Source organism: Apodemus sylvaticus, chromosome 12 (genome assembly GCF_947179515.1).
Source record: "Apodemus sylvaticus chromosome 12, mApoSyl1.1, whole genome shotgun sequence".
Lineage (NCBI taxonomy): Eukaryota > Metazoa > Chordata > Mammalia > Rodentia > Muridae > Apodemus > Apodemus sylvaticus.
The window spans coordinates 30,209,005-30,222,441 of record NC_067483.1 but is presented as its reverse complement, the minus strand read 5'-3'; the positions used below and the strand labels follow the sequence as shown (position 1 = coordinate 30,222,441).

General features: G+C 39.5%; 1 protein-coding gene across 1 annotated transcript in view; it reads left to right on the top strand.

Annotated features, from left to right (window-relative positions):
* Positions 1–13,437, top strand: part of Dpp10 (dipeptidyl peptidase like 10) — a 794,281-nt gene that overhangs the window by 361,734 nt on the left and 419,110 nt on the right. The gene's annotated exons all lie outside the window — the stretch shown is intronic.

Sequence of the window (13,437 nt, the reverse complement as noted above, 5' to 3'; positions counted from 1 at the left end):
GAGATGGGTTGTGGTGTTAGTTATTAAGCAATGTTATTCTACTTACTGTCACAGATTTTTTTTCCAAAACAGGTTTATGTTTGTGTTCTACCACAAAAAGTGGAATATATTGAGAAGAGAGGTTCAAATGGGTAGGAGAATAAGAGAGAAATACGGGTAAAAATTATCCAAATTCATTCTATGTGTTCATGAAATTATCAAAAATAAATTGGCCTGAAATGCACCTAATTCCTTTAAGTGGACATGCATGCAATTCTTGATTAAATATAAGATCAGAGAGCCTTAGTAGAATAAACCCAATCTCCTATTCTTTTTAGCCGCATACAATGTCTCAATCCATTTAGCTGACCTTGAGAGGTGAATATGTTACACTCTAGCAGGGACAGACTTGGTTCTTTTCAAGGTATTATTGGACTCTTGTCTCCTGAGATACTGAGAAACTCATAGCTAATCCTGACAGATCAGGCTGCATTAGAACTTGCCATGTGTAGAACTTATTTATTAACCACAAATGTTGTGTTTTATAAAAAGATAAGGAGAGAAGAAATTTGTTTGGCGGATGTGTAGTCAACTGTGGGGAAAAGGGTGCCTATGCCAGCCCATGCTGAGGTATCCCTTCCCCCTGAGGGACCAGCCATAAAAGGCAGTATAGAATAGGGTTTGTTCAGGGCATGGGGAGGGGAGTCCAGAGAGGAGTAGAGACAGAGAAAGGGATGGGCAATGGGGAGAGAGGGGGAAGCAGTGAGAGGACCGAGCAGAAGTTAGAAGGCAAGAGAGCTTCTCTGCCATCCGAAGTTCTTCAGGTGAAAATTGTTTGTTTAGCTCTGTACCCCACTTTTTAATAGGGTTATTTGGTTCTCTGGGTTCTACCTTCTTGAGTTCTTTGTATATATTAGATATTAGCCCTCTGTCAGATTTAGGGTTGGGGAAGATCCTTTCCCAATCTGTTGGTTGACGTTTTGTCCTTTTGACAGTGTCCTTTGCCTTACAGAAACTTCGTAGTTTTATGAAGTCCCATTTGTCAATTCTTGATCTTAGAGCCTAAGCTATTGGTGTTCTGTTCAAGAACTTTTCCCCTGTGCCCATGTCCTCAAGGGTCTTCCCCAGTTTCTTTTCTATTAGTTTCAGTGTGTCAGGTTTTATGTAGAGGTCCTTGAATCACTTGGAGTTGAGTTTAGTATAAGGAGATAGGCTGCCCCCTCTCTCCATATCTTTTCAATATAGTTCTTGAAGTCCTAGCTAGAGCAATTAGACAACAGAAGGAAGTCAAAGGGATACAAATTGGAAAGGAAGAAGTCAAACTATCACTATTTGCAGATGATATGATAGTATACTTAAGTGACCCTAAAAATTCTACTAGAGAACTCCTACAGCTGATAAACAACTTCAGCAAAGTGGCTGGCTACAAAATCAATGCAAGCAAATCAGTAGCCTTTATATATTCAAAGAATAAGCAGACCGAGAAAGAAATTAGGGAAATGACCCCCTTGACAATAGCTACAAACAGCATAAAGTATCTTGGGGTGACTCTAACCAAACAAGTGAAAGACCTATATGACAAGAACTTCAGATCTCTGAAGAAGGAAATCGAAGAAGATCTCAGAAAATGGAAAAGCCTTCCATGCTCGTGGATTGGCAGGATTAATATAGTTAAAGTGGCCATCTTGCCAAAGGCAATCTACAGATTCAATGCTATTCCCATAAAAATCTCAACCCAGTTCTTCATAGAGCTAGAATGAGCAATTCTCAAATTCATCTGGAATAACAAAAAAACCCAGGATAGCTAAAACTATTCTCAACAGTAAAAGAACTTCAGGGGGATTCAATATCCCAGACTTTAAACTCTACTACAGAGCAATAGTGATAAAAACTGCATGGTATTGGTACAATATCAGGCAAGCAGATCAATGGAATAGGATTGAAGACCCAGAAATGAACCAAAACACCTATGGTCACTTGGTCTTCGACAAAGGGGCTGAAAGCATCCAGTGGAAAAAAGATAGTCTTTTCAACAAATGGTGCTGGTTCAATTGGAGGTCAGCATGCAGAAGAATGTGCATCGATCCATTCTTATCTCCTTGTACCAAGCTCAACTCCAAATGAATCAAGGACCTCCACATAAAACCTGACACACCGAAACTAATCGAAAAAAAACTGGGGAAGACCCTGGAGGACATGGGCACAGGGGAAAAGTTCCTGAATAGAACACTAATAGCTTATGCTCTAAGATCAAGAATTGACAAATGGAACCTCATAAAACTACAAAGTTTCTGTAAGGCAAAGGACACTGTCAAAAGGACAAAACGTCAACCAACAGATTGGGAAAGGATCTTCACCAACCCTAAATCTGACAGAGGGCTAATATCTAATATATACAAAGAACTCAAGAAAGTAGAACCCAGAGAAACAAATAACCCCATTAAAAAGTGGGGTACGGAGCTAAACAACGAATTTTTACATGAAGAACTTCGGAGAGCTGAGAAACACCTTAAGAAATGTTCAACATCATTAATCATTAGTGAAATGCAAATCAAAACAACCCTGAGATTTCACCTCACACCAGTCAGAATGGCTAAGATCAAAAACTCAGGAGACAGCAGGTGTTGGCGAGGATGTGGAGAAAGAGGAACACTCCTCCACTGCTGGTGGGATTGCAAGATGGTGCAACCACTTTGGAAATCAGTCTGGCGGTTCTTAATAAAACTGGGCATGTCACTTCCTGAGGACCCTGTTATACCACTACTGGGCATATATCCAGAGGATTCTTCAGCATGCAATAAGGACACATGCTCCACTATGTTCATAGCAGCCCTATTTGTAGTAGCCAGAAGCTGGAAAGAACCTAGATGTCCTTCAACGGAGGAATGAATACAAAGAATATGGTATATTTACACAATGGAGTACTATTCAGCCATTAGAAACAATGAATTCATGAAATTCTTAGACAAATGGATGGAGCTGGAGAACATCATACTAAGTGAGGTAACCTAGTCTCAAAAAATCAATCATGGTATGCACTCACTGATAAGTGGATATTAGCCTAGAAACTTTGAATACCCAGAACATAATCCACAAATTAAATGGTGTCCAAAAAGAATGGAGGAGTGGCCCCTGGTTCTGGAAAGACTCAGTGCAAGAGTATAGGGGAATTCCAGAACAGGGAAGTGGGAAGGGGTGGATGGAAGAATAGGGGGACGGAAGAGGGCTTATGGGACTTGCGGGAGTGGGGACCCAGAAAAGGAGAAATCATGTGCAATGTAAATAAATAAAATAAAATAAAATAAAATAAAATAAAATAAAATAAAATAAAATAAAATAAAAAAGAATGGATCGATTCCCATTCTTCTGCATGCTGACCTCCAATTGAACCAGCACCATTTGTTGAAAAGGCTATCTTTTTTCCATTGGATGCTTTCAGCTCCTTTGTTGAAGATCAAGTGACCATAGGTGCGTGGGTTCATTTCTGGGTCTTCAATCCTATTCCATTGATCCGCTTGCCTGACATTGTACCAATACCATGCAGTTTTTATCACTATTGCTCTGTAGTAATGTTTGAGGTCTGGAATACTGATTCCCCCAAAAGTTCTTTTACCACCCTAAAAAATCATTAATCATTAATCATTAGGGAAATGCAAATCAAAACAACCCTGAGATTTCACCTCAGACCAGTCAGAATGGCTAAGGTCAAAAACTCAGGAGACAGCATGTGTTGGCGAGGATGTGGAGAAAGAGGAACACTCCTCCAGTGCTGGTGGGATTGCAAGATGGTGCAATCACTTTGGAAATTAGTCTGGCGGTTCCTCAGAAATCTGGGCATGACACTTCTGGAGGACTCTGCTATACCACTCCTGGGCATATACCCAGAGGATTTCCTGGCATGCAATAAGGACACATGCTCCACGATGCTCATAGCAGCCCTATTTGTAGTAGCCAGAAGCTGGAAAGAACAGAGGTGTCCCTCAACAGAGGAATGGATACAAAAAATGTGGTATATTTGCACAATGGAGTACTATTCAGCCATTAGAAACAATGAATTCATAAAATTCTTAGACAAATGGATGGAACTGGAGAACATCATACTAAGTGAGGTAACCCAGTCTCAAAAGATCAGTCATGGTATGCACTCACTAATAAGTGGATATTAGCCTAGAAACTTTGAATACCCAGGACATAATCCACAAGTTAAATGATGTCCAAAAAGAATGGAGGAGTGGCCCCTTGTTCTGGAAAGACTGAGTGCAGCAGTATAGGGGTATACCAGAACAGGAAAGTGGGAAGGGGTAGATGGGGGAACAGGGGGAGGGAAGAGGGCTTATGGGACTTTCGGGGAGTAGGGAGCCAGAAAAGGGGAAATCATTTGAAATGTAAATAAAGAATATATCGAATAAAAAAAAAAGAAAAGAAAAGAAGGCAAGAGAGCAAGAGAAGGGGGGTAGGAGGCAAACAGCCCCTTTTATACTGAGTCAGGCATACTGGACGGTTGCCAGGTAACTGTGGGCTGAGCTTAGACAAAGTGCTAACAATAGAATGGGCAGGAGCTGCCCCTCTCCTGCTACTCCTATGTAACCAATCAAGGCCAAGTGAAATACATGTTAGAAATGCTCAGGGAGTCCCCTAGAGTCCAGTTGAACTCTCATTGCTGACTTGTATTGAATCTTTCTCACATAGGAATAAAATGTATACTTTTATTTTAATCATATGCTACCTGAAAGATTCAATTATGTGGTTGTTTTTTGTTGTTGTTGTTTTGTTTTGTTTTTTGTTTTTTTGGGTTTTTTTTTTTTTGGTTTGGTTTGGTTTGGTTTTTTTGGTAGGTAAAGGACAATTCAGTCAATAAGGACTTAATATGAAAGTATGGGGTTTTAAGTTCAAATCCCCTACATTTAAACAAAAAGCCAGAAACACATTTGTAATTATAGTTTGCCAGCCAATGAAGGTCATTATTGTGATAACAAAATAAAATAAACACAAATTAATAGGCAGATGCCTTCTCATGGTAGATATTAACAGACTCCCAATCAAATGTGCCCCATTATTATTTTCTTCCAGATTAGATTGTCATGTGACTCTTTCTTCTTGTATTTCATAGGTCCATGGAAAACATTTTGCAATTAGTTAATTGAGATCAAGGCATTCAGTGCACTAGCTTGCTACTCCTTTGTTCTATCAGAACAGGTGGCATATAACAAAGGCCCTGTGCATAGTTTTGACATCATACTGAGTTTGCAGAAGACGGTTACCTCCTATTTTATCACAGCTTCCAGCTGTGTCCCAGGGAGAACATGAGGAAGTTAGCATATAGGAAGAGCAAGGCAGGGCATGCAGTTTGAACCTCTTCTCTGCCTAATGATGTGGATAGCAAATACCATATTTTAGAAGAGACATGGGGGGGGCAGGGGGGCTTGTCTTTGTGATGCAAAAACATAATGTTCAGGAAAATGTGCACTATATCATGTTTTCTAAAGCAGATGAGAGGAAAGAGACAGAAAGAAAATGCCTAAAAGTAACATCTGTTTTCTATGTGTCTTTAACCTCCTTTCAACCCAGAGAAGTAAAAAGGCAGCGACAGTTTAACTGGGATGATCTGTTGGGTTCAGGTCTGTGGCTCTTGCATAGAAGTGAGCAAGTCGCCTTCTGTGCAGACAGGTGGCTAGAATTAAGTGGGATACAGAAGACTGGGGAAACAGAATGCAAAATTAGAAAAAGTCAGCATATGTTTAGCAAAAGGGAAGATACAACATGAGGTGAGTGTAGAAGTAGCTCTCAGCATGCATCACAGTCCACTGACTAGCTGTCAGCCACATGTTCAACCCTAGTGAGAGAAAGCACTGTTTCTCATGGGTCCCCAGGATGGAGTACTGAAGGTCAACCAAGGCCACTTTGTTAGATTGTATCATAACAATGAATTATTCACTCAATTATGCCTTGCAATTCAACAGTGATTTTTTTTTAGCTTCATAAAGTGTTGTATTAAAAAACTAAAAGCAGGTTAGTGGGATGGTCCTGAAGGCAAAGGGGTTCATGTTAAGCCTGGTTCACTAAATTATATCCTTGGGATCCACATTCTGAAAGGTGGGAACCAGTTCCCAATACTCGTCTTTTGCATGTCACATGCATACTTTGGTATGCCCACACATATATACAGACACATGACAGCTGGTAGAGAATGAAAAGAGAGAAGGTTATAAGAAATTCATCAACACTAGAAGGAATCCTTTGAGACAGCTCATTGGGTTGTATCTGCTCTAAATGGTTGAGGATCTTTCAGATCTGCAGAACCATATACATAAAGCTGGAGGTGGTGATGTAAATCTCCAAATTTCAGAACTGGGGAGGCGGAGACAGATGGATCCTTGGAGCTTTCTGATGAGTTCTAAGTATAGGAGAGACTCTAGATGATACTTGAGGTTTATCTTTGGTATCCACCATCCACATGCATGAACACATACTTGAAGCTCTGTAGATAGGCCACCTTCACCATGGGTAGAAGGAAACAATGTTAGCATCACTGAATTACCAGCGTTAGGAAGACTGATTTGGAATTTTAACCCAAGAGGTTTTTTCCCACATAGCAGGAAAGAACTAGCTCCTTCAAGTTGTCCCCTGTCTCCCACTTTTACAGTACCATGGTACTATGTGCTGCTCCTCTCCAAATATAATAAATATTAATAAATAATATATAGTAAATATATTATATATAAACAAATATAAAAATAAATGTAAATTTTTAATACTCTAAAATATATATATATACTTAACACATTTTTATTCTCACAAGAAGTAATGGATTATAAATAGAAGCAATACTACAGAGCAATAGTGTTAAAAACTGCATGGCATTGGCACAGGGACAGGCAAGTGGACCAATGGGATAGAATTGAAGACCCAGAAATGAATCCACACACCTAGGGTCACTTGATATTTGACAAAGGAGCGGAAAACATCCAGTGGAAAAAAGATAGCCTTTACAACAAATGGTGCTGGCTCAACTGGAGGTCAGCATGCAGGAGAATGCAAATTGATCCATTCTTATCTCCTTGTACTAAGCTCAACTCCAAGTAGATCCAGGACCTCCACATAAAACCAGACACACTGAAACTAATAGAAAAGAAACTGGGGAAACCCTTGAGGACATAGGCCCAGGGGAAAAGTTCCTGAACAGAACACCAATAGCTTATGCTCTAAGATCAAGAATTGACAAATGGGATCTCATAAAATTACAAAGTTTCTGTAAGGCAAAGGACACTCACTGTCGAAAGGACAAAATGGCAACCAACAAATTGGGAAAAGATCTTCACCAACCCTACATCCGATAGAGGGCTAATATCCAATATATACAGAGAACTCAAGAACTTAGACCCCAGGGAACCAAATAACCCTACTAAAAATGGGGTACAGTCCTAAACAAAGAATTTTCACCTGAAGAAATTCTGATGGCCGAGAGGCACCTTAAGAAGTGCTCAACATCATTAGCCATTAGGGAAACGCAAATCAAAACAATCCTGAGATTTCACCTCCCACCAGTCAGAATGGCTAAGGTTAAAAACTCAGGAGACAGCAGTTGTTGGTGAGGATGTGGAGAAAGAGGAACACTTCTTCACTGCTGGTGGGATTGTAAGATGGTACAATCACTCTGGAAATCAGTCTGGCAGTTCCTAAGAAAACTGGACATGACACTTCTGGAGGACCCTGCTATACCTCTCCTGGGAATATACCCAAAGGATTCCCCTGCATGCAGTAAGGACACATGCTCCACTATGTTCATAGAAGCCTTATTTATAATAGCTAGAAGCTGGAAAGAACCCAGATATCCCTCAATGGTGGAATGGATACAAAAAATGTGTTATATATACACAATGGAGTACTATTCAGCAATTAAAAACAATGAATTCATGAATTTTTTAGGCAAATGTATGGAACTGGAAAATATCATCCTAAGCGAGGTAACACAATCACAAAAGAATACACATGGAATGCAATCATTGATTAGTGGATATTATTTAGCCCTGAAGCTCTGAATACTGAAGATACAATTAGCATATCAGATGATTTCCATGAAGAAGGAAGAAGTGGGCCCTAATCCTGGAAAGGCTTGATCCAGCATTGTAGGGGAAAACCAGGACAGAGAAAAGGGAGGGGAAAATAGGAGAATGGGTGGAGAGAAGAGGACTTATGGGACATATGGGGGGACTGGGAAAGGGGAAAGCTTTTAGAATGTAAACAAAGAATATAGAAAATAAATAACAAAAATAAATAGAAGACTTAAAGGTTATCCTTATTGGCAGAATTCTCCCATAAAATGTCCTTGTCAAGTCTGGTAAGTCTATTCCAGTGAAAGACTTGAAGATTCTCTGGAAATCCATAGTTCATGCAATGCTTGCAAACTGGTCTTCTCTATCATCTCAGACTGCTCTGATGCCAGCTCACATGTCTTCCCTTCAGTAGAATAAGTTCCTGCCTGTACATCCTGGCAAAAGCATGGATTTCTCTTAGAATGCATCTATCATCTGCACCCAATGTCCTGAGGTTTCATGAAACATAATTTGAGTGGATGGCAGATTTAGGAACCTAGATAAACTTCACAGAGCGTTTCTAAAGATGTAGTGGTCTTCTGTAGTCTAGTTTTCCATGGGAGGATCTGACCTAGCCACTCACAAGTCAGTTATACTAAAGTTTCTCATGTGAGTCAATGGTAATTTACAGTGTATAGAAGAACTGCTTTAGTTACAAACAGCACCCTTTTTAGAAAAATAACTGCCAACACTAACCCACATGCTATGGATAGACTTTCTATGTTCCTACTCAAACTTTGTTTGTTTGTTTGTTTGTTTGTTTTCATCCAGAAAATGGTTTTTCAGGAACTGGCACACACCAACCACATATTCAGTCCTTGGACAGAATGGATGTCGTGTGACTGTTGCTAGACTTCCTACCTTGTTTTCCATGACTTGGTGGATGAACCAAATAAGTCCCTCCTTTCTCTCTGTTATTTTGAGACATAAGGTTTTCTCACAGTAACAGAAATGAAGCTAGAACACAGCAGTTAAGGAGGATACCCAGCATTGGTGAACTCCATACACAATCCTAGCAGTGTCCATCCACTCACAAATATACAGGCATGGGACACACATATATGGGCCCTGTCCAAAACAGATAGTTTAGAAGTGAAAAAGAAATAAAAGCCTACAGTGTTTCCAGGTTCTGGGGGGCATCAAGTAAAAGGCCAAGTACTTACAAAATGATTTTAGTTAGATGATACTATGGGTTCATTTTGGCATCATCCTCAAGCTATACACGTCTACATTTTACGGATCTATATTACAATTGTTTTGGGGGTAAAACCTTTCCATCTCAGAACATCTGGTACTTACAAAAGATTCATCAAATTTCCCCCTTACATCCTATCCAGAAATGGAACACAAGGACACTGACATAGCCATTACTTCCAGCAGATCAATTTCCTTTTCAAAGCAGAAACTTTCCTCATAACTGTTTGTAGTCAGTTATATTACATTCCAGACAGAAGAAGGAGCACAACTAAACCTACCATGTGACTGTGGAACCATCAGTGTTTTTTGGTTTATTTGTTTGCTTCTTTTAATCAACTGAAATTTGATAGGATTCAAAATTAAAGAAGTAAATCATCCTGAGTGAGGTAACCCAATCACAAAAGATTGGGACTGGGAAAGGGGGATTAACATGGTATGCACTCACTGATAAGTAAATATTAGGCCTAAAACTCTGAATACCAAAGATACAATTCACAGACTACGTGATGCTCAAGAAGAAGGAAGACCAAAGTATGGGTGATTTGGTTCTCCTGAGAAGGGAACAAAATGTTCACAGCAGCAAATGTGTAGATAGACTATAGAGCAGAGACTGAAGGAAAAGCTTTCCAGAGCCTGTACCACCTGAGGATTCATCCCACATACAGTCACCAAACCCTGACACTATTGCGGATGCCAAAAACTGCTTGCTGAAAGGATGGCTGTCTTCTGAGAGGTCCTGCCAGAACTTTACAAATACATAGGCAGATGCTCACAGTCAACCACTGGACTGAGAACAGAGTTCCCAATGAAAGAGTTAGAGAAAGGACTACAGGAGGTGAAGAGGTTTGCAACCTCATAGGAAGAACAACAATATCAACCAACCACCAGACCGCCACCTCGTTCCTCCCCCCGCCCCCCGAGAGCTCCCAAGACTAAGCCACCAAGGGGTACAATATGTCTGTAGTTGCATATGTAGCAGTGGATTGCCTTGTCAGGCATCAATGGGAAGATAGGTTCTTTGTCTTATGAAGGCTGGATAGATGCCCCAATGTAGGGGAATCGAGGGCAGGGAGTTGGGAGTTGGGTGGGTAGAGGAACATCCTCATAGTTGTAGGGGGAGAGAGGATTGGATAGGGGCTATCTGGGAGGGTATGGGACTGGGAAAGGGGATTAACATTTGAAATGTAAATGAAGAATATATCCAATAAAAAATAAAAATAAGAAATAATTCTTGTTTCCCCAAGGAAAAAATATATTACTGTCTAAAATTACTGCCCCATTTACTCTGAATTTAGCATTAAATCTAGCTATAGTTTGATTTTCTCACTTTGATGTTGAGTAGACATGTGCATGGAAGACATATGTACATGTTTGTGTGCATGAGTACCATGCATGCACATTCATGCATCTGCACCTGAGGCCAGAGGAGAACATCATCTGTTCCATTCTGTCATTCTTCACCTCACTGCTTAGAGACATGGTGTGTCACAGAACCTAGGGTGTTTTCCAGCTATCCTTGTGCACCGAGGAACCCTAGGCAGTCAGTCATCCCGTTCCTGCTTCCCTGGAATTAAAGGTATGCATAGACGTAGCATCCAAACTCCTGTCCTCCTGCCTGTGCAGCAAGTGCACTTAACCATTGATCCATATACTACCCTAGTCCCTATTTATTGTTTTCCAATATTGGTAACTATCTTATAACCTTTTTTTTCCCAGAAAGTATTTCTGCTCTTCATCTTATGGTCCAATTATCTTTGAGAATTTGAATTTTAATCATTCTTGTTGTCACTTCTTTCCAAGTTTTTTTTTTTAATCAATGCAGCATTTCCTCCGATTTATTCAACTAAATCAATTTTCTGTTCAATTACGTCTTACCTTATGATTTAATTACATACTTGTTGGAGTGCAGTGATCAATTTTGCTCTTTAGAGATTTAATTGAAATACGCAGAAATTGATAAATGAATGCCATTATGCATTTGAAGAGTCACAGCATCTGTTGTTTAAAAGTGTGAATTAATTTGTCAGACAACAGAGCCTTCACAGCTACTTTATATACTTATGTTCACAACTTTAGGGGCAGTATTTTCTTCTTTGCCTTTCATGGATCACCATGTTTTTTTTTTCTATATTCAACAATATATTTCAATGTATCTTTCTTTAAGGAGTGTTCTGGTCCATGTGGTTTGGTAGTGTTAGAGAAACAGCCAATGGAAAGTTATGTGAACAAGTGTTTATGCCTGTCAGCTGATGGACATGTGACTGTGGAGGCCAGGGTTTGATGGCAGTTGTCTCTTCAACAGTTTTGGATACTAAATCTCTCCCTGAATCTGCAGTTGTCTGATTTTACTAGTCTAGCTTACCAGTCAGCCTTAGGTATCCTCTTGTCTGAGCCTTTATAGCACTGAGTTATCGAGGCAAGTCACGACTAGGTATGTGGTTTCTGAGAATCAAATTGATGTCCTCATGCTCATGGGGTGGGCAGTTTCTCAGCTAAGCTGTCTTCCAAGCTCACTAGTTCTGCCTATTCTTCCTTAAACTGTGCTCGTGTGAGTACATGGTGTTAAGCTTTCAAAACCTGCATAGAAGAACTGTAAGAGCACAGTCAAATGCCAAATCTCGATTCTAATCTTTCTTTACACTGTGAAAATCAGCAAGGGTTTTCCACATACTAAACACATGCTTTATCACTGAGCAGTTCCTTAAGCACTAAACGTATGATTTCAAGGCAATAAATTATTATATGACATTTAAATTCCTTGTGACTCAAAATGTGTATTTTTAAAGGAAACACATTAAAACTTTTATTTTGCATGAATATATTTGAATTGTACAGTTTCATACATTTATGCAGTGATTATATATTTCTTTAATAAAAGTACTGTTCTTGGTCCCATATCCCTTTTTCTTTTTCATTTCAGATGTATTGATACTATAAATGTTCAGACTGTGCTTAAAGTGTGCTTAAGGGACTAAAGAGGTAGAACATTAGGCAAGAGCAAGTGCTATGCATACACGAAGGTGTGAATTTGAATCGCTAGCATAAAAAAGGTTGAAGCTGGCTGCATGTGTTTGTAACCCAGGAGCTGTGGTGTGAGATGAAATCAGGAGTGTCATTGGGGCTTAATGGTTTCCAGTGTCATAGATTCAAGTGAAGAACTCTATATCAAAGGAATGAAATGGAAAGTGACAGAGCGAGACATCTGATGTTCTATTGGACTCTAATCATGCCTCTTACTATGTTAATTTGATAGGTCAGTTGGTTACACTCCATCATGGTAGAAAGCTGCTGATATTGAACAATAAACATTGTTGTTACTAGGGTGGGATAGGGTATTTTTACAGTGACAAAACTTCAAAGGATTCAGGGCTGATGTCAAAACAGCTGGGCTATGGGGAATTCTAGTTCTACCAAAAGACATTTAAACAATAGAGCATAGAACGTTTAATGAAAACCAAGGCTCAGATTATGATTAAATTTGTAGAATTCATTGTGTCTCTAATTTCTAAGTTCAACAAAGCATTATCTAATTTATGATTAAAGAAATACCACCATGAAATTTGAAGTCATTCAATTAGTGATGTCAAAATTAAAAAGTTTGGGAGGAAAGGGATGGTTAGAATTGAGGGCTGATAGCTTTTAAGCAAACAACTGGAAACCATGGCTCTGAACTTTGCTCCTACTTACAAAGGGGCAAGAGACCAGGACACAAATCCATGTGTGCGCTAATGAGGCTTTGGAAGTGCAGGATCTTTGTTACAATTTTAAACAGGGTGTCAACAACAGTAGGGACCATGGCCCTAAACTGTGGCCATGAGCAGCCTAAAGAATTCTTTTCAATGCTACAGATACAGCTTAGTGGTTGGCAAGACTTAGCTACTCTTTTAGAAGCCCTAGATTTAGTTCATAGCACCCATACTGTAACTCACAAAAAGTTCTAACTCCAGTCTTCAAATCTCTTCTAAACACCACAAACACATGGCATGCACATGGTATACATACAGACATGTCCTATGTATAATATATATAGGTTGTATATATAAAAGAAATAAATCTCGAAGTATTTTTCAAAAAGAATTATTTTCTAAGACTTCTACTCAGATGAAATAAAGAATAAGGGTTGGTTTTCATTTTTCATTCCTCTTTTCATCTCTTCCCCCCCCCTCTC